We start from the raw sequence: 26,700 nt of genomic DNA, 5'->3' as shown, positions 1-26,700 counted from the left end.
AAAGTTGACTGGGGCTGCCGAGGCCACGTGAGAGATTAGAAGTAATGGGATGTTGTGGAAAAGGTGTTGGGTTAAAAGTCCTGAGTCCTAAGTTCAAGTTCTTGACATATCACATTTTCTTTGAGCAAACATTTTAACTCCCTGAGCCCCGGCTTTCTAGTCGGTAAAATAAGGATTATAATGCCTGCCTCCCGGAGCAGTACTATTACATGAGAGGATTTAAGTTTTTTGCATATCGTAAAGCACCATATATATCCTAGGAGGACCAACCGCCAGGAAGGTAGATAGTCAGCCAGACCATTGTAGTTGCACATAAAACTAGGCTTTTGTTTGATTTTTCTTCTGCTCAAAACACAAATTTAAAAATGTCTAGAAATCGTCCTTTTACCTTGAATAGTCCTGTTCTTTAAACTCAAGCTTTATTTTTTTCTCCGCCCCAAATATTTCTCCTCGTGCCTTTTACAAGACGCACAAAAGTATCAGTTCCACAAGGAAGGCAACAATACTCTACTAGAATGCCATACCAAATTGGATAGAAGTCTAAAAGCAGATTAAAGTTGTTTCAAATGCTTCAAAGAGGAGAAAAATCTAATCCCCCAAGGCTTCTTTAAATCCATATTCCTTAATTTCAGAAAATTTCCCAAGTCTTTTAAAAGGCCTAAATATCATTTTACAGTGTAAAGTAGTAATGGAAAACATTTCCCGATTTTTAAGAACATTCTTCCTTCCTTAAAAAAAGGGGGGGGGGCTCCGTAAAGCTGGGTTCCCCCCTCCCCACTTGCAGAGGAACCGGCCCAAATGGATGGCGACCTGCCCGTCTTAGCCGGGAGTGGGGGCAGCCGTCCCCAGAGCCCTGAGCCTGGAGCTGATGGCTAATGACTACCTGGAGAATTCTTGAAAGAAGCAGTGTCAGGCCTTTTCCCTGTTATTTCTGGGCCAGATTTGCATGTCTGTCATTGTGTGGAAGAACGCCCAGTCCCTCCGCTGTGTAACACTGAAGGAAAGAAAGTTTCCAAATGAGAAGAAAAACAAGGCTGGTTACAAGAGATGCAGTGGGACCCTTTCCATTGCCTTAGAGAACGATCCTTTTTTTTTTTTTAATGTTATTTATTTATTCACGAGGGACATAGAGAGAGAGAGGCAGAGACATAGGCAGAGGGAGAAGCAGAAGCTCCATTCAGGGAGCCCGACATGGGACTTGATCCCAGGACCCCAGGAACACACCCTGGGCCAAAGGCAGGCGCTCAACCCCTGAGCCACCCAGGCGGCCCTAGAGAATTATAAGCCATCTTCACCTGCCCAGAGAGGCCTACCCTTATCCTGAACCACTTTGCCTGATTCTCCCCTTGCTATGGAGGCAGTGATAAGAGCTCCAGTTATAACAATGAATATTAGTTGAGATGAACCAGGTACCCAAGCACTTTTGTGTTGGGCTTTGTTTGTTAAAGGGCTTTGTTAAAGGGCTTTGTTTAAGGGCTTTGTTTGTTAAACAAACCCTTTGTTAAAGGGCTTACTGACCTGCCCCATCTTGGCCAATCCATGTGGTAGCCTTGGGGCAGATGCTGTTATCAACCCCATTTTACAGATGGAAAAGTTGAGGTCTGAAAGCCTAATGCCGCAGCCCGGGGACAGACACGTAGCTACTCAAGTGGTTCAAGCAGGTACTTGAACCCAGATCTTTCTGGTTCTGCAGTCCACGCTCAACCAGACCCATGCGCTGCCTGCAGGCCTTACAGCCAGGGCCTGTGTTGAACACTTCTGTTCCACTTTGCTGCTGAAATTTTATTATACTTAACAATGGCGTCCATATCGCCGCTAAGTGTGCTAAGTGATTTACATGCCTGGTCTCATTTCATGCTTCCCAGCAGGTTTATTAATTTTTTTATTATTTTTTTTTAGATATTTATTTATTTATTCATGAGAGAGAGAGAGAGAGAGAGAGAGAAAAGCAGAGACACAGGCAGAGGGAACAGCAGGCTTCATGCAAGGAGCCCAATGTAGGACTTGATCCCGGGTCTCCAGGATCACACCCTGGGCGGAAGGCAGGCACTAAACCACTGAGCCACCCAGGGATCCCCCCAGCAGGCTTAAATGGAACAGACTACCCTGACCCTGGAAATAATTTCTGCCTCTTTCATCAGACTTTTTGTCTTTTCTCCTTCTCTCCGGTTTTCTTCTCCGTCTTTCTCCATCTCCGAGATGTCGAGTGCATTCTGGTGGCATCTTCCCCTTGTCTTGGGACTGGGCCTAACATGCGATCCTCGTGGTGAAGGAGCCTGTGAAGGGAGACATCTCTTCAGGTGTCTCCCACTTTACTTGGAGGGCCAGGCCTGAGTGCCCCTCTCTGCTCTCCGTCTTCAGGACACCTCCCTGCGGACGGTGCCAGAACGGTGACCTCAGACCACAGCTTGAACACCGATTACAAGTAATCCAGCTCCCGAGGTGATAGAGTGTCCTTTCTTTTAAAAAGGAGATAAAAATAGCTAAGAAACAACACTTTCCTTAGTTCTCTGAAAGGCTGGCATCCTTCCAGGATAGACTTATGTACTTTTTGTACTTGGAGGAAAAAAAGAGATGGGATTTGATCCAAGAATGGTCCTACAAACGAGAGAAATATGGAGCGAGCAGCTGGAGCCGAGCAGCCAAGTGGTACCACCAGCTGCAGGCCCATTAATTAACATTCCCTGGTATGTAGCAGCTCCAGTGACCTTGATTCTTGTTGAATTCACAGAGATAATTTTTACAGAGCCTCTACTTTTCTCGCTGCAGTATATTTATCCAAGGAGTACCTTGCATATTTCCCCTCATCTCTCCGAGCAGTAAATTTATTCTAATTGCAAAGAGATACAGTAAAAGCCTGATTGAACACTTGGCAGTTTATAGAGATTTATTTCTGGGGCTTAAGGGGGTTTTTAGAGTGTGTGACTAGAGCCGGGTTGAGGGGAGCTGGGGAAAGAAGCCCAAGAGAAAATGTAGATTTAATGGATCTATAAAATGACCCCCCTAGATAAAGACTTGTTCCAAAGACTCTTAAACAGCCTGACCCAAACCAGGGGCTGTGACGACAGCCAGTCCGACACGAGGTGTCTGAAGCATTGCATGGTCCTCTCTGGGTTTTCAGGTTTCCATACGAAATTTGTTATTCCCCAGGCAGAGGTGGGACAGGGGTGAGTCTGTTTTCCAGAGAGAAGAAGCATATTTAAGCACAAATTTCTAAGTACTAAAAGCTATGAAAAAGAGGCAAAAGTAAACCTCCAGCACCTGCCCTTAAAATCACTCTGCCTTTTCTTTAACCCTCTGGAAGCTGCATTCCGAATTTTAAGCGTGGGATCCTGGAAGGCGAAATCATGAGAGCAGCAGGATTTCTGTACCAGAAAGGGCAGCCTTCAAAACTCGGTTCTCCCTGGAACTTGCAGCCCGTGGTGAGACAGACGGACACCCTATCCTCTGACGGGGCCTTCTACTCAGAATAGACCTTGCATGCACATGCTACCCAACCTTTCCACGAAATCCTTCTAGGCTTTTGATCCCATGAGTGGCATTCATCTTTTTTGCAGCTGCTTTGCAAGTTTTGCTGAGGATGAATTTTAGGACCTTCAACTGTTAAGTTTGTAATATTGTAAATCTACTCACTGCACTAAAATGGAGACATTTGTTCTGGAGGAAGAGACAAAATAGAGAAAGGTACAGGGTAGATGCTAGTGAGGAAGAAGGCTGGAGAGTCAGTGACTGGTCTCTTTGGCTAGAGGCTAAATGAGGACTGGGTGAGGGGTTTGTGATGTCCAGTGAATTTTTTCTCTATTTCCAGGAATTGGCATAAGGAGACCTTGGGAACTTTTTTTTTTTTTTTTAAGTTTTTGATTGTAAAGTTTAACACAGAGATGGGGGGCGGGAGCCATTTGACATGTTGTTTTAAAGTTAACACCCAACAACAACAAAAATAATGTTAACACCCAAGTCAGGGCATATGTAATATCGCTATCTTTCCCCCATAAACCCCTTTCATGCTCCTAGAGATAACCACTATTGTGGCATTTATGGGAATCACTTCTTTGCTTTTTCATATAATTCTTCAACACCTCAGTGTGCATCTATATAGAATAGTTTAGTTTTGTATCTTAGAACTTTATATAAATGGAATTCATGCCCTGTTTTTTTGTACCTGGCTTCTTTTGCCCCATTATGTCTGTAAGAGTCATCCATGTTGTACGGAGCTATAGTTCATATTTATCGTGGCATAATCATTATGACACAATATTTCTTATTTACTGAACTCTTCCATGTATTGCTGATGGCCATCAGGGTTATTTCCAGTTTGGGGATGTTGCTGATAAAGTGCTCCTGCCCCTGTTTGCAGGCGTATGTGAGAATTTGCTTGGCCTGCCTGGTTAATACCAAACAATGCAATTTGAAGACAGCTTGAATCGAGACAAGTCCTACGTTTAGTGACAAAATGGACAGGATTTGTCATTTGTTCATTCATTCAGTAAACATGAACTAAACTTCTGTTGCAGGAACAGTGAATATGTGACACAGGCGGCCTCTCCTCCCGTCCGCACTCACAGCAGACATTACCAGTTCATGTGGGTGTTCTTTCCTGTGGAGTCTGAAGTGGCTTCAGAATCATTTGCAATATGGTCCTCAAGGCAGCTACTGTTAAGGATCAGAGATGGGAGTGTGATGGTTAATTTTCTGTCTCAATGTGGCTAATTATATCCCGATATTAGGTCAAACATTACTCCAGAAATTTCTACAAAGGATTTATTTTTAGTTGAGAGTTAGTTGAGATTTACCCAAAGTCAATACACCTTGCTTAGATTTTTTATTCAGTCGACTTTGAGTAAAGTAGATTACCCTCCGTAATATGGGTGGGCCTCATCCAATCAGTTGAAGACCTTATAGAAAGAAGACTGACTTCCCCTGAGGGAGAGAGAGAATTTTACCAGAAGCCTTTGGATTCAAACTACACCTCTTTCCTGGGTCTCCCACCAATGGACTACCCCTGCAGATTTTGGACTTGATATTCTCTGGGATCATGTAAACTAATTCCTTAAAATCTCTGTCTCTGTCTCCGTATCTCTCTCTCTCTCTCCCTCTTTCTCCTATTGGTTCTGTTTCTATGGAAAACCCTAATACAGGTGGCATGATCTTGGCTCAGGATTGTCTAATGGCAAAGTAACCAAAAGCCTCTCAGACTAATTTAAGTAAAAGGGATTTACTGTTGATAGAGTGGAACTCCTTAGAATTAAACATCAAGGAATACTTCTAATATTTAGTATTACCCCTCTCGATATCAAATCATTACAGCACTGTTTTTCTTTGAGATATTTTCCAAGATAAAAATGTGAGTGTAGAGGAGCCTGCTGACTCAGTTGGAAAAGCATGCACCTCTTGATCTCGGGGTCATGAGATTGAGCCCACATTGGGTTCTACTTAAGTAAATAAAACTTTTTTAAAAAATGTGATGAGTGTATATAGTCTCTCCTCAGTTTCTGAGTGTCAGCAGAGCTCTCAGCCCATGAGATCTAGAGCAGAGAAACTACGTTGACTCTCCTCGGCCAGTGAGCATTTATGTATACTACTGTGGCTGCTTCCAGCCACTAAGCTGAGCTCTTTACTTCACTATCAAAGTTAAACGTATCCTGTGATGTATATTGTTTTTTTCTGCCCTAACCTCCCTTTCGGCCTTCACTTTTGTGGTCTGGCAAACAAATTTGACCCAGACTGGCTGACCAAAATGTATAGGTCATAACACTGGACCTACTGCAAAGATATAAAGAGAGAGTGTTGTGTTAGATGTTAGAATACAGGTTTTTTTTATTATTTATTATTTATGATAGTCACACAGAGAGAGAGAGAGAGAGAGGCAGAGACACAGGCAGAGGGAGAAGCAGGCTCCATACACCGGGAGCCGGACGTGGGATTCGATCCCGGGTCTCCAGGATCGCACCCCGGGCCAAAGGCAGGCGCCAAACCGCTGCACCACCCAGGGATCCCTAGAATACAGGTTTTCCAGAGGCTGTAGATCCTCCAAGGCATTGGATAAAGAAGCAGAGAGTCCAGTTCAGCAGGTAAATAGGGATATCGGTGGGAGTGTTGATTTAGTAGGTCTTTGTGACAAGTCAGTGAAGCTCAGGATTGACCAACAGATGCATGAACAGGAGCTAGAAAAAATTATGGAAGAGAGACTGGAAGAGCGATGGCTGGTGTGCAGAGCCTGCATCACATCTCTATGGGGACTGTGCCAGGTGGGTCTCTTCAGGTTGCTGATCGATCGAGAGGGGTGACGGCCAGGCCCTCTGCTTCTCCTGCTTCCCTACCACATTCTCCCCTCTGCAGATCGGCCCCCTCTGTAAGGCTCCAGGTTCCCAGTGCTCCATCACTTGCTCTGGCTTTGGGGGATTGTAGCAGGTGTCGCTAACGTCCGGCCCACATTCTCTGGCCCATCTTGGAGTTATTTTTGGAGATATTTTCCAAGATAAAAATGTGAGTGTAGAGGAGCCTGCTGACTCCGTTGGAAAAGCATGCACCTCTTGATCTACCTACTACTACCCTGCAGTAGTGGTAGACGTTCTCCATGGACTGGCAACTCTCGCCTCAAGTATCCATATCTCTGCTTCTCAAAGAGTTTTTGTTGCTGTTGTTGTTGTACTGCAGGAATGTGCACCCCCAAACAGTGGATGTCGGGAGCCAACACGTAAATGCCCCAACCTTCTGGTTCTCTAGTGGGACGAGTCTGAGGTGTTTCCCGCATGTTTTCTCAGGGTGTCTCAAGGGATTAAATCACAGTTTCCCATGGCGATAACCTGCTCTTCAATATACCTTTTATTGGCTTTTCTCCCGTTCTGCCTCACTTTCCCCACCCACACTTGTACTTCCTTGAATGACCTCTCAAATAAACTTCCTGCACCAAAGTTCTTGTCTCAGGGTTGGATTTTGGAGGTTCCAGTGGCCATACTCTCTGACTCCTAGCCCTTAGGACTCTTAAGTTCAGAATTCTGTAAATCTGATTTGTCCAGATCAAGGGTGACACTTAGCTATGGGGGGGGGGGGGTGGAGAGGCAGTGGGTTTAGTGTTAGTTAGGACATGAGTGACATTTCTTGTCCATCTGACTTCTCCACGCCAGGCGTTGTGGTGGGCAATGGGACATAGAGAACAAAACCCAATTTCTGCCATTAAAGAGTTCTAGTTGGGAAGTAGCCTTCCTAATAATACTTCTATCACAAAATGTAAGTTTTAGTACAGTGGAGGAAGGGATAAACAAATGTTATGGAATTAAAGTAATTATAGGTTCGGGCATTGAGGGATGGTTAGAAGCTCATGCAGAGAAAGGGTATCGAGAGGATTTTCCAAGTAGAGGCCAAGGCATAGAGCAATGAGAGAACATAGACCGCTCTCTGGCCGCCAGGCAATGTCTTACCTTAGCAACTTCTCTTTGTGTTTTGTTTTCTTCCTAAAAGGAAGAGTGAGGCACCATGGGAGAACCTCAGGTGCTCTGGGTTCAAGCCTTCTGTTATTTTCCACATCAGTGGGAAGGTGTCCCACTGATGTTTTGAAGCCAAGGAACATATTACTTTACAGTAGAAGGAGAAAAGGTTTAGAGGATGGTGGGAAATGGAAAATTGGAGCACAGAGCCAGGATAAGCAGTCTGTTTTATATGGCTCATGACAACTGCTCCTGGAGTCATCAGGAGTAATATTTATAATCAGATAAGTTGATGCTTTGGATGAGCGCCTGTGACTCTTCTGCTTCTGGAAAGCCAAATTACCTGTCTTCCACAGACCTTCAAGAGACTTCTCCTTCACATGGAAGGGATCTGACTGTGAGGATGACATTGAAAATATATATTTTTTTAAAGATTTTATTTATTCATGAGAGAGAGAGAGAGAGAGGCAGAGACATAGGCAGAGGGAGAAGCAGGCTCCTCGTGGGTAGCCTGGCATGGGACTCGATCCCAGATTCCCGCGTTCACACCCTGAGCCAAAGAGGCTCAACTGCTGAGCCACCCAGGTGTCCCAACACTGAAAATATTTAACCACCGTATCATAGATACCAGACCAGTCAGATGACACAGTCCATAGACATTGGGATGGTTACATTAAGTGTGTGCAGACTACTCCAGCCGTGTCTTCAGGACCATCAAACCTGACACTTGTTTGGCAAGAGAGGCTTAAGGACTAACCTGAGGCCATGTGGTGACAGAGCTAGGAGTGGAGCCCAGGTCCCTGTATTCACCTTCCAACACTTTCCGCTGCATACCTGACTTCTCTCCAGCCTCAAGGCCTGGATGAGACAGGTGGAGGGCCCTACTGGTTTATCCTAAACTTGACTCCTACCCAAGGCTGCCCATGGGCAGGGTGTCTGGTTCTCTAGAGGTCCCAAGTGGGGAAAGCTTTCGTACCTCCACTCTGAGGATTATAGCTGTGACACTGCTTGTGCTAATGTTGAAAATTCTTTAATAAACATCTACCCTTATGTAATTACAAGCATAATTTATTTGCAAACATAATATGTCACATAACATATGGTAGAGGATGCAGAGCAATAGTCAGTTTTTTAAAAGTTGCCTACCAGATGTATTATACGTCACTATTATTTTCCTTAGATCCACCTCATTCTGACTCCAAAGTCCCTATCCTGCCAGGCTTGTGAGAAAGGTAACTATCCACGTCCCTCTTTTCAATCCATGGACTTGTGCGAAGTCCAGAGGTCTTCTGCAACACCAAGGCCCTGCCTTCTCATCATTATTCCTTTGTTCAACAACTGTTTGTTGAACACCTACCATGTGCCAAGCCTGGCTCTAGGAGCTGATGAATGGTGATGTACAAAAGAAGTTAAATCCTTGCCCTCTGTTCCAGGCTGAGCAGCACTCTGTTCCTCACCTGGGACCCGGGAGGGACTCACTGGCGAGGCTGGGATGGGGCCTCCCTAGGAGCTCTTGCAGCTGCTCCCCACTAGATGCTGCCTAAGTTGGCACCACCAGGAAGCGGGGAAAAGATTCCCATCTAGATGATTCTGCACTCCTTCCTGAAGGGGACCTCTTCTCCTAGACTCATCAGTTCTCAAAGGCGCAGTCCCTGGGCCCTCCCTCTCCAGACCACCCTTCATGGTCCCTCAAGGCGCAAAACTTTTTTAAAAATCATAAACGTAAAAAATAAATAAAAAATAAAATAAAATCATAAACGTCATGCTTATTTCTTATTATAACATACATACATCAGAACTACTCAGAACACAATCATTGTGTATTTAGTTCAATGAAGTTTTAAAAAATTGTGGTAAAGTTCACATAAAATTTGTGTGAACTCCCATCCTAACCATTTTTTTAAGTGTTCGGTGGCACTGAGTCCCAAGGTGCAAAACTTTTACCCCGAGAGGCTGCATCCAATTTTTAGCTCTAACCAAATTTTCCAGGCAAAGAATGCAAAGCCTGGAAGCCTGCTTGAATGAAGGGAAAGGGAGCCAATGTAGTATTTTAGTCAAGCAACCTGACATATAAACATTGTAACTGTCAAATCAAATTGCAGGGCTGACTTGTCCATGCTGAACTTTATACCACATTCCTACTATATACATTTGGTCAACACATGTGCATGTGTGTGTGTGTGTGTGTGTGTCCACCAGCACGTGTCTGGCAGCTGGGCCTCAGCGGACTCTGGAAGGTGGTTCTGTTACCAGATCACTTTGTACTCAGAGTCCTGCTGCCTCTTCCTGCTGCCCTGCAGGACTAACCTCCATACCACTTCAACCCAATGCCTACTGTCAGCTAGCTGGGAAAGTTCCTGATAAACCCACACTAGCTAAGGTATTTTCCCATCAAGGTTCAAGGATTATTGTTATTTTTTAAGATTTTATTTATTTATTCATAAAAGACACAGAGAGAGGCAGAGACACAGGCAGAGGGAGAAGCAGGCTCCATGCAGGGAGCCTGATGTAGGGACTCCGGGCAGCCAAAGGCAGACATTCAACCACTGAGCCACCCAGGCATCCCTAGGCCCAAAGATTATTTGAGGGATATCTGCATTGTAACTGGGGACACTGAAGACTAAAATGTTCCCAAGACACAAGAGAATGGATCTGTAAGGATGGAATTTCATTCATTGTGACAGGATGGGACTTTTGGATGGAGGAATAGTTTTAGGCTTCACTCTCTTTTAAGGATATAATCATATGATTTTTCACATGATTATCCAGCAATTTAAAAAGCATGTGTTGGGAGGGGTGCTTTGCAGCACTCTTCCTTAGCAATTTCATCTTCTGCAAATGATATAAACCATGACTGCTGTTTACTCCACACACACCCCCCCCCCATGGATTCCGTTTTCATAAATCCAACTTCCTGCTGGCTACCTCCATTAGGATAAACTCACGGAATCTCAAATTCAATATGTGTACAACCAAAGTCATCATCTTTTCCCCCGAACCAAGCCCCATTCCTGGTGTTTACACAGAACACAAGTGAGGGGGTGGGGTGCAGAGGGAGAGGGAAAATCCCAAGCAGGCAGCTTGGAGCCCAACATGGGGCTCCATCTCACGACCCTGAAATCATGACCAGGGCCAAAATCAAGAGTCAGAGCCTTAACCAACTAGGCCATCAAGGCACCCTTTGTGTTTCTAGTTCTATTAATGATGTCTTTCTCCATGTCCTTTGTGTTTATAATCTTCAAATGATTCAAATGACCTCTGGGTCTTTCTTTCTTTCTCCCTCCCCCCCATCTTTCTTTTACCTTACTTCTCCTGTCTGGGTAATTAGAATATTCTCCAGGTGCAGTCTCCATAAAATCTCTCAATCCACTCCTTCTTTTCCATCCCCACCACCAGTGCCCTCATTCTAGCCCTCCTGAGCTCTTACCTGAACCATGACAGTAGCTTCAAAGTTGGTTTCTTCACATAGGTGTCTGGTCACTCCTATGATGGTCTAGTCTAGCTCAATCTTCCTGATTATGTTTCCAATCATATTACTAGATGGGGAGGACTGCATTTTGTTCATTTTTTTTGTAGATTTTCTTTATTTATTCATGAGAGACACACAGAGAGAGGCAGAGACATAGGCAGAGGGAGAAGCAGGCTCCACGCAGGGAGCCCCACATGGGACTCCATCCCAGGACCTCGGGATCACACCCTGGGCCAAGAGGGCGCTAAACTGCTGAGCCACCCGGGCTGCCCTATTTTGTTCATTTTTATATCCCAGTGCCTAACGGTACCTGATAGCTAGTAGGTATCCAATAAAGGCTGGATTGAACTTATGCTGTTTTTCTACTGAAATTTTTTCAGTAGCTCTCGATTCCCTTCTGAATGAAGCTCCAGCCTGACATTCTGAGCCCTCCATTTAACGGAATGGGTTATCATTTAACTAAACCTACTGCTTTTCTGCAAATACTCTTATATGTTACACTCTTTGCTGGTACTTTCTCTTCCACTTGGAATGCACATCTATTAAAATTCTGCTCATTCTTCTTAATTTTTTTATATTTAAAATGTTTAAATGATAAGCGTATATTACTTTTATAGTAAAAAAAACCACTCAACATTTTATATTTAGTATGTTTGAGATATTTCATGATAAAATGTGTTTGAATCCTCCCATCTGGAGTATTATATAAACATTCAAAATTGTAGTTATGGGTCTATATTATATGCTGTTGTTTACATTTTTTATATGTTTAAAATTTTCATAATAAAGTTCTTAAACATACTTTCCAAGTCTATATAAGAACATAAGAATATTTATAATTTTATGCGGCACCTGGTGGCTCAGTTAGTTAAGCGTCTGTCTTCGGCTCAGATCATGATCCCAGGACCCTCAGATGGAGCCTGCTTAGCAGGGAGCCTGCTTCTCCCTCTCCTTCTGCCCCTCCTGCCTTGTGTTCTCACACACTCTGCACGTGCACATGCATGCATGCTCTCTTCCTCTCTCTCTCTCTCAAACAAATAAAATAAAAATATTTTTAAAAAAGAATATAATTTCAGGTGAAAAGAAGCATGTAGTAATCATTAGTGATGTCCACTGATACTTCCTGTTCCCCTTCCCAAGCACTTCCTTGGAGTTATGTGTGGCCCTATGACTTGCTTTGGTCAATTACATGTGAGTGGAAATGACCTGTGAAACTTCTAGATGGAAGTCCTGAACAGCCCCAGTGTGCCTGACCATGTTTTCTCTCCTCTGTCACAGGTTCTGATGATGTTCAAATGGTCAAAACCCCATCAGCCCGAATCCCTGTGTAAGTATGACACAAAGCAGAGGCTCTGCTGACCTGAGATGACCATGTAGACTAAATGGGAAATAAACCTTTGTTTTTCTAAGCCACAGATGTCCGGGGGTTGTTTGTTGCTGCAGCATAAGGTGGCTAATTCTGATGGATGCTAAGCAAGAGCTAATTCTGATGGATGCTAAGCAAGAGCTTCAGGCAATGTGGAAAACCAGATACTCTGAAGGCCTTACAATTACAAAAGAGCAAAATCATTTTTTAAAATGTGTTGCTGGACTCATCAGTAGTAAGGAAATTGTCTAAGGACAAGCTCTTCTCTCAAAAAGTGAGTTGAGGGTAGCCTGGGTGGCTCAGCGGTTTAGCGCCACCTTCAGCCCAGGGCGTGATCCTGGAGACCAGGGATGAGTCCCATGAGTCCCCCGTTGGGCTCCCTGCATGGAGCCTGCTTCTCCCTCTGCCTGTGTCTCTGCCTCTCTCTCTCTCTCTAGTGAGTAAATAAATAAAATCTTAAAAAAAAAAAAGTGAGTTGAAACTAGAACTGGGAGTCTAGAGCATTAGGAAAAAAAAAAAAGAATTGGGTTATCCTGAGGGCCAGCTGTAGCACTGTAAGGAGCTCTAAAGCCTCAGAAGGTAAGGAAGCCAAGAATCTGAGACTTCTGCACAAGACTAGGACCCTCCACAGGGGGTAGAAGATCTCAGGTTGCTATTTTCCCTCTGCCACCAGCCAGAAGCAGATACAAATCCTCAGGGTAGGAAGGCCATTCAGATTCACATTTAAGTTCAAATCCAAGATGACCAAGCACAGAAGGAGGGAGGCCATTGGGGGGAGTGGGGGAGGGCCAGCAGCAGAAAAACAAATATCCAGCTTAGAACCCAAGAATTTTGAATATTGGAATTCTCAGGTATAGAATATATATTTTTAACTTAACAAAACTGTAGCAATGATTAAGTGCTAGGATTAAGTGCTAGGTGTCATGGCAAGGATTTTTTTTCAAAAATTTTTTTTAATTTTTTAAAAACTGTTTTTTTTAAAGATTTTATTCATTTATTCATGAGAGATACAGAGAGAGAGAGACAGAGACAGAGACACAGGCAGAGGGAGAAACAGGCTCCATGCAGGGAACCTGACCTGGGACTTGATCCTGGGACTCCAGGATCACACCCTGGGCCGAAGGCAGGCACTAATCCATTGAGCCACCCAGGGTTCCCCTTTTTTTCAAATTTTAACTTATTTAATTCTCATAACAATTCTAGGAAGTAAGTATTATTATCATTCCCATTTTATAATGAAAAAGCTGAGGTACAGAGATTAAATTGTCCCAGGTGAACTTTTCTTAAGTAGTAATGCTACAGTTTGGATCTAGGGCCTGCACTCTCCACCATTGCATTTTGGTGACTTTCTAATGCAGAATCAGTACATATGAAGAATGTAAAGAAATAACAGGTGAAATATTAAAGACAAGCAGGCAACTAAAGCCCCTCAGGGATGACCAGGTAGATTTGAAAAAAGAATAGTAGAAGAACCCCTAGAAGTGAAAATAATATGGTTAGAAGTAAACATCTAATGAACACGTTAAATATCTAAAGAGGTGATTGGGGAATGGGGAACTATCTCCAGAAAATATCCAGAATGTGGCATGGGAAAAAGGGAAATGGAAAGTATGAAGGAGAAGGTTAAAGATACGGAAGTTAAAATGGAAAGTTTTCATACATATTTAATTGGAGTTTTGGAAGGAGAGGATAGAGAAAATGGAAGAAGCATAATATAGATATTTTTTAAAGATTTTATCCATGTATTCATGAGAGACATAGAAAGAGAGGCAGAGACATAGGCAGAGGGAGAAGAAAACTCCCCGGGGGGAGCCCAACGTGGGACTTGATCCCAAGACCAAGGGATCATGACCCGAGCTAAAGGCAGATGTTCATCCACTGAGCCACCCAGGTGCCCCTCATCTGTAATTTTAAACTCTCATCTTTCACTGTCTTTGTAAAAGTTCAATCCTCTGTAGTTTAAAAATCAAATTCTAGTAATATGGCATCCATTCAGCACTATTGTGTAGAGACACTATTCTAAGCATTTCACGTGTATTATCTCACTTAATCCTTATGACAACCACAAGGGCCAAGTACTGATACTATTCCCATTTTACAGAGGTTCAATAATTTGCCCAAAGTCATACAGTTGGTGAAGCTGGGCTTTGACCGAATGCAGTATGGATTCTAAATCTCCACTCTGAACTCTAATATGAAACTGCCACTATTCTTCAGATATTGTCCAGAAGGTTTTCTCATGGGAAGTTAAGGGTTAACATCTCTGAAGAGCTGAACAATCATATGGGATTTTTAAATGTCTAACTCTAGCCAGGTAGTATAGAGAGAAGATAATGAAAAATTAAAAGCCTTTTTCTGGCGGGGGGGCCTAAGTACTACTCTTCATGGTTCTGAATATATCCATGTGCCAGAGAATTGCACTTTAGATAATAAGTTAACATAAAATTGGTGGTACAGTTTAAATCTGACAGCTCTGTGTGTCTGATACATTCTGTGAAAGTAATTTTAAAGATAAGACTTTACTCTCAGATCTGAAATAGGTTCTTTAAACATTTCCAACGCCATACAGTATTTGCGGAATTGTTTCAATTATATGGAGGAAAAACTATAGGGCTAGGAGGAGAGGAATCTTTTAATCATAAAATATTGTGTTGCCAGAAAAGAAGCAAAATATAATCAAAGAAATGTGAACCAAACAATGTCAGTGAGAATTCTTGGCATTTAGTTTTAGAAGCCATTTTGCATGGAAATGAATAAAATATAAACACAGTCCTTTATCTAGGATATGGCAAGAAACTTCAAGATTGTAATGTGCATTAAGATAACATTCCAAACCTATCCTTTCAAGTTTTCAGCCAAGAATTTGTTTTTACAATTTCTTTGCAGTTGGCAAACAGCTAGACTCTACTTGAGATATCAGTTTTCATGCTTATGGTCCCAATCCCATTGTGTGTAACTATTAACTTACTGTATGACCTTGACAAACTCACTCCCCTCCTCCCCAACCCAAATTATGGAGGTGGATCTCTCAGGCCCCTCCTGATTTTAAAATTCTGTGGTTCTAGCCTAGGGATTAGGACATAAACACCATAAAAAGTGCTGGCTAGAGGGATTGAGTTTTTAAATTTTGGGCTGCTTAAGCATCTTTAAGTGATCTGCCTTAAAGCCAGTTATGTAAACCATGGCAGCCAGGGCCTATCAGTGATTTACTTGGTTGTGGTGCTGGTTAGCAGCTGCTGTGCCCGTTTCAAGTCCCCAAGCACCTTCTGTAGTTCACAGAGACAGTCTGTCCATGTGCTTCCTTGACTCCCCAACACGAAAGGGATCTGAGACATTCTGGGCACAAGAAGAAGTGATCACAACTGCCATGGTCCATGAGAGGACCTCGAACAGCTTCCTAAACTGCAGGGAGGTGTGGACTCCCTGTGGTACACTACCCAGATCCCCCCTCGAGACTGAAGCCCTCATGCTCCCAGCTGCCTTGGCAGCTGGCAGTTCTTCAGGAGACAGCAGCTTTGCCCAAAGCCACCCCACTTCCAGGGCAGCCTACATCTAAGGACTGCAGATTCCATGGAGAGGCTGGTTAATGGCCAACCCCCTGCCCCAGTGGGGTCCACCTCTGAGGGAGCCCGAGCTCCCAGAGCATAGGCAGATGAGTGAAGCTTCTCCTGTGGACCCACAGGTGTCGCCTCTGAGCTCCTCCCTAAATTTCCTGCCCCAAGATCTCTTAGAGCCCTTTCTGGGGATCCAGACCTGCCACAGAGACTTACTGACCTGAGTTCGAACTGGGACTCTGCTTGTTTCCACGCTGGATCTAGGAGTAAATTTCCTCTTTAGTAACATGGAAATAATGACTACTTCATAACATTCTTTATTATAAAGAAATGAGTCCAAAGTATGTAGGAAATGATTAGCAGCAATAATTTAACATTTATTGAGCACTGATGTGTCACGGTATGGACTTCACCACACAAAAACTCCAGGAAGAAGATAATATCCCTACTTCACAAATGAGGAAACTGAGGTACAAAAAAGGTAAATAACTTCTCCAACACCACCCAGCTAGGAAAAGTCAAGAATTTAAACCTAGGCAGCTGGACTGCAGAACCAACGTTCTTAGCTAAAAGCCTGTGGTCTCCCACTGCTAAACAAAAAATTTTAATGTATTTGGGTGATGATAAATAAAAACCCAAAGATGTCACCTGATTCCAGAAGGACCTTAGAGCAAGGCAATTGTAAAAGAAAACTTTTACAAAGAATTTTTGTACTCCTGTTGTTTATATTTTTGTGTTAACTAGAGATTATGCTTCTTTTTGCTTCGGATCAACCCTTCTTCATCAGGAGCACGAACGAAACAGTTGGAGGGTAGGGGCTCCTACCCTCTGATGTGTGACAGACTTGTTCCGTAAGATCATTTATTTTTGTTGTTTCTATTTTAATGAAATATGTACTGAATTTCTGTTTTAATAATATTGTCCTGAGTGTGAGGCCAAAGAATAAAAAAAACAATGACATGTTTCACTATTAGGTAGTCATTTTGTATACTAATTGGGTTTAGGTCCTATCACATCCCTCCCTCCCTGGGTCGTTGGGAAGTATATTGTACTGGGAAAGAAGGGCACTCTGGCAAAGGCCCCTTCTTTGCCACCCCTGACCCCTCATTTATAGTCTAGATTTGTATTCGCTTCAGACTAGCTGTCTGTTATTAGCCAATGGAAGGCCTTTGTTTCACATTTCACTTCTAACATAAACAGATTTATGTCATAATTTTTATCTTAGGGGATAATGTGTTAACAGTGCTCGTTTAGACCCCGTTACACCTTTAAGGTCAAGGAAGTCTGTTTTACTCTTTAAGGCACAATCTGTTAAAGTTTTTATGATTTGCAAACAAAGTGGTTTTTCATCTTCTGCTATTAGATAACTAAGGTATAAGAGAGCTCCTTCTACACCAAATAAATTAAACATCTGAATAATTTACAGCTCCAGGTACGTTTGCCAGACTAGCATAACTGAATAAAGTCAACAGATTAAATGTTCCCTTGGCAATCAGTAAGGGTATGAGATACAGCACCTGGGCTGCTCTACTGGGTCTCGTTATTAAATCACAAGCAAGAGCTCAGGATCCCAGGGTCCCAGGTGACAGGTAGGAGCTGACTTTGGAGGATGGAGTCATAGTGGTCATTAACCATGACTTTGGAAACTCTTAGAGCAATTGAGATAGAGAAAGAGGAGATAGGAGGGAGAGAAGAAGGGAGGGAGGGAGGAAGAGAGCAAGAGGATGCTGGGGAGAGACTATATGTTTCAATGAGGGAAGATTCTAGTTTTTGTATGTCACTAACTTGGGAATTCATCCACGTAACAGTGTATAACTTGTGCAATCTCAGAGCAAAAGTAAAAAAGAGGGAATATTTTGTATGTGGAACCACTTTCACTGTCAAGGCCAGAACAAGAACTTGCTAGAAAAAGAGACAATATTCCCCTCTTTCTAATTTCTTAGAAAGGCTTTGACCAGGACATGCTTTTGCCCTAGGGAAGGAAGATTTGGTCTGCGGAGCTGGTAGCAGCAAAAGAAGGATTGGAGCGTAGGATCCAAGAAATTATGTGTGATATCCAGTCTAACAGTCTAATTCTTGGGAAGGTTTCATGTGCCAGAAGCCAGTCATCTCATCTTTAGTAAATGGAATTCATTAACCAAAACACGGTTTTAAATTTACACATTTAATGATGGGAGGGTTCAGATGATCAGTGGAAAGATGGGGTGAGGAGCAGCAAAGATGCATTTAGTCAGAGGTCATCTCATTTTTAGATCATAGCCATGGGCCCAGTAGACAAACAGGGTCCCACTTAAAAACCTCTTTCCTTTCTAAAGGTCTCGTGGGAATCTAAGTGCCTGAAGGAAAATATGAAAGGCAGGATTATGCTTATTCTTCTTAACTATTGTCGGCACAGCTTCTCTGGAGACGAATGGGATAGGAGAAAGGATAAACAACGTTCCAGGTGTATTGTATACCGCTGCTTTTAGTAATTACTAGATTTCCAGTTCTATTATAGCCCCTTTGGGATGGTGTAAGAATTGGAAGGAGAGGGGATAAGGGTGTGTGTGTGTGTGTGTGTGTGTGTGTGTGTGTGATGATGATTTAGTGTGCCTGACCTACAAAGTATCTGAATTTAAGGTAAAACCATTACATTAGGTTCATTGTTGAATTCTCATGGGGCACACTAACTTTTCCATTTTCACTTAGGAAGCAAGGGTGGAAGAGAAGCTTCCCATGCCTGGTTTATAAATATGGCCTTGAAAATGTCCACAGACGTATTGTTGTCTTGTTGAGTCTGCAGCCAGGAAGGCAGAAATCACTGTGGCAAAGCAGGTGTGAACGTCCCCCTACTTCAGAGGCAGCTCTCTTTGAAGCTGGAAAATCAAGGACGCTGGTACCTTCAAGGAAACAAGGATATAATTATCACAACCCCCAACTGGCCAGTGACCTTCCATTCCTCAGGCCACCCTACTCCCTTCGCTGGCACCAGCCCAGGTCCTCACAGACTCAGCTCTGTGTCCCAGACCACTCAGACCCAGGAGCAACCCCCTCATGCACCCTTTGAAAGCATTTGCAATCTCTTTCTACTGCGCTGCTCTTGCTGACATAAATCCGCCAGCCCAGGGGGCCTCTGAACCCCCCACGGAGGGAGGCCTGCTCAGGCCAAGTGGAGTCTGAACAGCTTAGGAGTGGGATTTATGCTTCCCCTCACCTGTGCCGTCTGTCTGTGGCCCCTACCCCAGTCTGGTTTTGGAGGTTTGAACATGACCCCCCAGCTTTTTGCCAAGTCTGCGGCCATCATCACTTGAGCCACAGAAGCAGACTTCTTGAGGCCTTTGGAAGCTAATAACAGTGACTCTCAAAGTCATTATTATATTTGAAATGTTGAAAGCAGAGGCCCAATAAAATGAGTTCAGAAAAACAAAACTGAGCTATAAATTATCATTTGAAAAGAGTGGCTAAAGAACTCATCTACTCTGAATACCTAGGGGCTATTTCTCAGCTACAACAATAATCCCCACATTTGGATTCCCTTCACTGTGCAAAAGCCTTGGCTGTGTTCTCTTAGCACAGACTCTTCTCTGCTTCTATGAGTCAAGTGTCCAGAATCACGAGTTACACAACACTCCCCACCCAACTTTTTACACACACACACACACACACACACTCCCTACTCCAAGGGGTCCACTGAATTGTATTAATTCTTTTTGACTATGAAGAATTTATCCTACATTATCATCAATCAGCACTCATTGCAAATTTACATTTTATTTATTTTAAGATAAGAGTAAAAGTCTACTTCCTTGATCTCATGAAGACTACTTATGCTAAACTGATAGACTTAATGAAAGAACACCAGAAGCATTATTCCCTGTAAAATCAGAAGCAAATTAGGGATGCCCTTATCACTGTTATTATGACTCAATGTTTTGGAAATTCCAGACCAGTCATTGCTTCTCAGGGCACATTTAGCAATGTATGGAATCATTTTTGGTTGTCATAACTTTGGGAACTGGAGGGCTATGGGCATCTGGTGGGTAGAGGCCAGAAATGCTGCTAAATATCCTGCAATGCGCAGGACAGTCCCCACAACAAAGAATTCTCTAGCCCAAAATGTCAATAATGCTGAAGGTAAGGAACCTTGCTCTGTATAATGCAGCAACAGGTGAAACATAAATAAGAGAATTAAAGTTTAAAAAATAACTAATTTTCATTGTCATTCATTGCAAAGAACATGTATCACCCAGAAAAGCAACAGCCTCCCCCAGAATTAAATAAACATTATTAAAGTTCATAAAGTAGTAAACAATGTAGCTGGATAAGATGTTTTCAATTATGAGACAGACTTAAGAGTCTTTAAATTTTCCTATGGGCTTATTTATCTATTCTACAAAAATTTCCTGAGAACAAAAGGATTAGTTTTATAAAAGAACTCTTAGAAGATATAAGATGACTTTTACATTTTACAACTATGGAGGGGATCCTGCTTTTCCCTCTCCCTCTGCCTGCTGCTCCCCCTGCTTGTGCTCTCTATTTCTCTGTCAAATAAATAAATAAAATCTTTAAAGTAAATAAATAAGACTATGGAAAAAATAAGAAATTTTATTATTATTTATTCTTCCCCAACTATAAACTGGACTTGAGGACTTTTTAAAAACAGTTTGTTAAAGCACAAAAAAATTGTTTGGAGGTTGTAAATACACACACACACTCCTTTTAACAGGTGAAAACTTCCTCAGTATTTTTTAATGAGGCTAGTATTCAGATGCATCATTGGCTATCTAACTAATCTATCATAATAGATCATTATGATCCAGTAGATGAAGCTTCTTAGGGGAGGCCTCATATCTTATTCATCTTTCTATCTCCATAACTGACACATATCAAGAACCCAATGTTTGGAATTAATGAAATAAAGAAAAAAACATTAACAGTGAGAGATGGTCTTTGAACTCACTAGTCAATAGTTAATATACAGATATCGCAATTGTAATTCAACATCTAAGAACCCACATCTGAAAGGCTGAAAGAGGGCAGCCTGGGTGGCTCAGTAGTTTAGTACTGCCTTTGGCCCAGCGTGTGATCCCAGGGTCCTGGGATCGAGTCCCACATTGGGCTCCCTGCATGGAGCCTGCTTCTCCCTCTGCCTGTGTCTCTGCCTCTTTGTGTCTCTCATGAATAAAGAAATAATATCCTTAAAAAAAATGAAAGGCCGGGTGAATAGTCAAAATCTTAATAGGAGGTTTTGCCCCATGTTGCAACTATAAAATGTACAGGCTAAAAATAGAGGGAGTGAAGAATCAACCAATGATGTTTTACTGAGAAAAGTAAACTCAATTTTTAAATGTTGAAGGCTCAAAAGAACATAAATATCTATATGCACATAACCTAAGTATATCAATGGTTTCCTTATCTTTTGTACATTTTTGTGACAAGCCTTCAAAACTTGAGGGGAAGGGCGAAAGGAAAGAAACAAAAGAAAGCCAGGGGGAAAGTCACAATCAGGAAATAATCAAAAGCTTTTGCTTTATCCCTTCCATCCAATCTCACAGGCTCTCCCGAGAACCTTCCATCCTGAATGTTTAAATTTTTTAAAGATTTTATTTATTCATTCATGAGAGATACAGAGAGAGAGGCAGAGACACAGGCAGAGGGAGAAGCAGGCTCCCTGTGGAGAGCCCCATGTGGGACTCGATCCCAGGATGCAGGGATCACACCCTGAACTGAAGGCAGATGCTCAACGGCTGAGCCAACCAGGTTCCCCATCCTAAATGTTTAATAGCATTAATTCCACAGTTTCAAGAAGTTGAAAACCCTACAATTCAGTTTAACATAAAGTTATCTAAAATGATGTACTGGGACAGATTCACAGTCTGAGAAGCCTCAGACAAGTTCACCAGGGAACATATTCCAATATGTTCTCTTGTTCTGTTTGATATAAACTTCACAGCTTAGGGTCAAGAAAAATCACAGTTACTATTCACTGAGCACTTGCTCTGTGCCAGACAGTTCTTCCTAAAGAACCGTTCATCCATTTTTCTTGGCCATCCCTCACTGTAGCCCTCCAGAGGAGGAGACAGATGTAATGGGGGTTATACCAGAGGGGCTACCCATACACTGGCAGGGCCAGCCACACCTGTGCCAGTCCCCAAAGTCAGACTCATAGGTACCACACTGCAGGTGTCTCCAGAACATCATATTTCTCTCAATAACCCACTCCTCATGGATTCATCATAAGATCTTCAGGTCAGCAAGCATTGCCAAGGCAGGGAACATAAAGGAAGTACATGAAACAGTCCTTGGCTAGAAGGACTTGCTGTCTTCTTGGAGATACATGATAGGAAGCAGGCGGTGAATAATAGCGACTGCAAAGAGTGCTAAAGGAAAGTTAAGTATGTGTCCAAATGGATGTTATAGCCAACATGTGGATAACCAAGAAGCAGAATGGAGAAAACACCAGATGGCATGATTAGGGAAAATCTCACTAAGGACCTGAGGATTTGATAGAGGAAGAAGATGAAAGCAAAGAAATATAAAGACAGAGCAATAATTTCCTTGTGCTTGGCTATCCTTTTCCAGCATCTCAAAAGGCTTTCTGCCATTACTTGAATTAGAAGATCAAGAGAATAAACATTTATCGAAATCCACTGTAAACCTAGCACAGTCCCATGTATTTCACACACTCAAAAAGGTTAAGCACTTTGCTCATTCTCACACCACATAAAGTAGGAGAGCCCAGGGCAGCCTGGGTGGCTCAGTGGTTTAGCGCCGCCTGCAGCCCAGGACCTGATCCTGGAGACCCGGGATCATGTCCCATGTCGGGCTCCCTGCATGGAGCCTGCTTCTCCCTCTGCCTGTGTCTCTGTCTCTTTCTTTCTCTGTTGTCTCATGAATGAATAAATAAAATCTTTAAAAGGGGGGGGGCAGTGAAGATGGCGTCGGGCAGCGGGACAAAAAACTTGGACTTTCGCTGAAAGTGGGACAAAGATGACTATGAGAAGCTCGCCGAGAAGAGGCTCAAGTAAGAGAGAGAAAAGAAGGATGGAAAACCAGTACAGCCAGTCAAACGGGAGCTTCTCCAGCATAGAGACTATAAAGTGGACCTGGAATCCAAGCTTGGGAAGACAATTGTCATTACCAAGACCGCGCCACAATCTGAGATGGGAGGGTATTACTGCAATGTCTGTGATTGTGTGGTGAAGGACTCCATCAACTTCCTGGATCACATTAATGGAAAGAAACATCAGCGAAATCTGGGCATGTCTATGCGTGTGGAACGTTCCACCTTGGATCAGGTGAAGAAACATTTTGAAGTCAACAAGAAGATGGAAGAGAAACAGAAGGATTATGATTTTGAGGAAAGGATGAAAGAGCTCAGAGAAGAGGAGGAAAAGGCCAAAGCCTACAAGAAAGAGAAACAGGAGAAGAAAAAGAGGGCTGAGGAGGACTTGACATTTGAAGAGGATGATGAGATGGCAGCTGTGATGGGCTTCTCTGGCTTTGGTTCCACCAAGAAGAGTTACCTAGACTTTCTATGCTTGGCCTTTTGTTAACTGTGTGTGTGTGGGGGGGGTCATTTTGGGGGAGGGTACTTGGGAAAGTCCTTAAGAGCTGTAATGGGGGTGGACTAGAGGGTGGGTGTTGGTGTTTCCCTCTACTTTGGGAGAGAACACAGGATGCAGAGGTAATGCTGTGGCATATTCCTTCAGCCTCAGCATATCACTGGAGTCACAAGGCCTCTGCCTGAGTTCCCAATAAAGAAAAACCTCTTCTGAGGCTGCTTTCCCAAACCTCCCCCTGCATCTTTCCCTCTTCATCTGTCCAATCTCTTTGAGCAGCTGACATTTATCCTGTGTTTTCCATTTGTTTTAATTTTGACTCTTGCTTAGCCTACAGCAGAAGGGTTCTCTGGGTCCCCAGTGTCCAGTTGATAGCAAATTTTTGACCAGCCCTCTTTTTTCCCCAAACCTCCTGTGGTTCTCTACTGCCTGTGCATGCATGTGTATTTCTGCCTGGGTCAGTGGTATGTGCGGGCGTGTGTGCATGAATTTGTCACATAGAGGGAGCCTGAGCTAGATCCTCAGAGCATTGTTGCCTTGGGGCCTGATGTTCTTGGCTCCCTCAGTGCATGTAACAGGAAATTAAATGGGATGAGTGTTTGGTGTGGTTTTTGTCTGGTGAGTTTTTTAACCTTTGTTTTTCACATGTAGACTGTTCAGCCTTTCCTGTTTGTTTCATTTTATTGAGGATTACTCTTTTTTTCTTCCTTGTGAGTAGGCTCTTGGAAGAACCTATTTGATGCAAAAAAAGAAAAGAAAAAAAAAACTTTATATGGGAGCCCTTGGGTCTCAGAGACTGTTCAACATGTATAATAAATGGCATTGACTGGGCCTATTCACAAAAAAAAAATAAAATAAAATAAAAATAAAAAAAAGTAGGAGAGCCCAGCACTAGGTCAGCTCTGTGTTTAATTCAATTCAATAAATATTGCCGGAGGACCTGCATACGTCAGACTCTGTCCCAGGACCTAGCAATACCGCAGCAAAGAAAATGGACAAAAATCCCTGCTCTCATGGAACTTACAGTCAAGTGGGGAGACAGATGATAAACCAGATAAGTAAGTAAAATATAAATGTTTTGGACAGCAGTAAGCAAAAGGAGAAAGAAATAAAATGGGAGAGAGGGATAGGTTGGGACAGGGAGACTACAATTTTAGAAATGGTGGTTAGGGAAGGTGTCACTAAGAAGGTAACAACAAAGCAAAGGTAGGAAAAAAGTGACACCACCCAAGTGTGTATCTGGGGAGAGGATCTTCCTGGCAGAGGGAAGGGCAAGAACAAAGGCTTTGAGGCAGGTGTGTGCCTGCCATGGTGTTGGAGGAACAGCCAGGAGCCCCGCGTGGCAGAAATGGGATGAATGAGGAGAGCCAGAGGCTGAGCACCTCTGTCTCAGAACTCCTAGTAAGGACTCTTTCTAGGGAGATGAGCTGTAGCTGGAGGATGTGGACGCCATTGGATTTGTACAACACCTGACCTGCTTTGTCTTCCTGTTGTGTTGGAAATAGACTGAAGGGACCAGGATAAAACAAAGGAGAATAATAAAGAGCATATTGTGGTAATCAGATAAGAGGTGAAGGTTGGCAAAAAGGATAGATAAATGGTGGCAAGGAGAATAGTTTAAAGGGGTCAGATTGGCTTAAATATATTTTGAAGGCACAGCCAATAGGGTTTCCTGGCAGATTGGATAGGGGTGAGAGAAAAACAAAGCAAAACAAATAAATGCCAGGAGACAAGAGGGACCTCAGTAACTTTGGCTCCAGTGAGAATGGAGTTGTTTCTATCTGAGACAGAGATTTTCAAGATGTCTGTTTAACATACAGGGGAGAAGAAATCTGGACTGCAGGTAGAGATCGGCCTCAAAAATAGGTTTCAAAGCCCATGCTCTAGCCAATATCTTACAAACTTGGAATCTGGGGACATGTGTCTATTTTTTTTTTTTAGATTTGATCCATTTATTCATAAGAGACACAGAAAAAGAGGCAGGGACATAGGCAGAGGAAGATCCCTGCAGGAAGCCTGATTCAGGACTCGATCCCAAGACCCTGGGATCACGCCCTGAGCCAAAGGAAGATGCTCAACCACTAAGCCCCTATTTGTTCCTATTTGTATGGGGGTGGGAGAAATAGCTTTCCAGAAGTAACAAGAATGAAAAAACTAATTAGACCCTCAAAACTAGTTTAAGCTATGACTTTCAAAGTCTTGATCTTCCCAAGCTTTCTCTGATTATCTGGGTTCTTCTCCTACCCTTACTGCTCCCCACTCCCACCTCAAATAAAAACTATGTCCAAGTTGTTTCTGGCATGATAACAACACGGCCGTCACTCCTGGTGGAAATGAATATACTTTTTTCAGAGCAAACTTTACAGAAACAGTGGTTCTCTGCTTGTTGACACTCTCTGAGGACCATCATAAACCCAGACATCCCTTCCACTCTTCAGTTCTTCAGGCTACTGGCTGTCTGGACCTCTTGGCCATTTCAGAGTTTCCATAGGTTGACAAAGGAGGAAGATTGCAGGTCATTTTAATCATTCAAACACCTCTGCAGTGTATCAGGAGATTCATCAATGTCCTCGTCGCTTGAGTTTTGTTATCCGTTTTGTAAATCAGAGTCACTGTAATTTTTTTAAGACCACACATAAAAGAGGAGAGGCAGTTGATCATTGTAGAAATAAAAGACTGAACTGGATCTTAGAGTAGATGTCTTCTCTCCTGGATGTAGGAAGTTTTTTGTGTTTATATCCTTACTATTCATTGCTCAGGAGGTGGATAAGAGATTTGGATTCAAAAATATTTATTGATTTATTGACACAGCAGAGGTTAAGTGCCCTTGCTTATGTTAATCTCTTTAATCCTCACAACAGCACTGAGAAGTGGTATTGTATTATTTTGCAGTGGGGAAAAATGAGGCTGAGAGCACAGCAACCTGCCCAAGCCCAAGCCAACTGTGAGTGGCAAGAGTCAGGCTTACAACCCCAATCTTTAGGGGCTCTTATTCCCATGCCATATTTCTGTCTCATAACATGAACAAATAATGAAACATTTAAGTCAAAACATTTAGTCTCTAAGCCCAATGTTAGCCAAAGATGACTTGTCTTCTCTTTAGAAAAAAAATATCCATGTGGGAGAGGTTTCACCTTAGAATGTGAAGATTATACTCTTAGTTGCCAGGAGAAAGTAGGTAAACACTTTATTCAGTGCCTCAAAGATGTGATAACAGAGACAAGAATTTTCCTTTTTTCATTCGCTCAAGAGAGTGTCACGATTCACAAGTATAAGATGCAGACCCAAAATATATGTATGTGTCTGTGTGTGTGCCTGAGAGAGTGGGGGAGGGGAGAAACCC

At 42.8% G+C, this 26,700-nt stretch overlaps 1 pseudogene; it reads left to right on the top strand.

Moving 5' to 3' along the window:
• The first annotated feature begins 22,730 nt into the window (after positions 1-22,730).
• LOC129494168 (zinc finger matrin-type protein 2-like) lies at positions 22,731-23,351 on the top strand (annotated as a pseudogene).
• The last annotated feature ends 3,349 nt before the right edge of the window (positions 23,352-26,700 follow it).

This window comes from Nyctereutes procyonoides, unplaced genomic scaffold, assembly GCF_905146905.1.
Source record: "Nyctereutes procyonoides isolate TBG_1078 unplaced genomic scaffold, NYPRO_anot_genome, whole genome shotgun sequence".
NCBI lineage: Eukaryota > Metazoa > Chordata > Mammalia > Carnivora > Canidae > Nyctereutes > Nyctereutes procyonoides.
The sequence above is the reverse complement of the archived record's forward strand: the minus strand, read 5'-3'. Positions and strand labels throughout refer to the sequence as shown.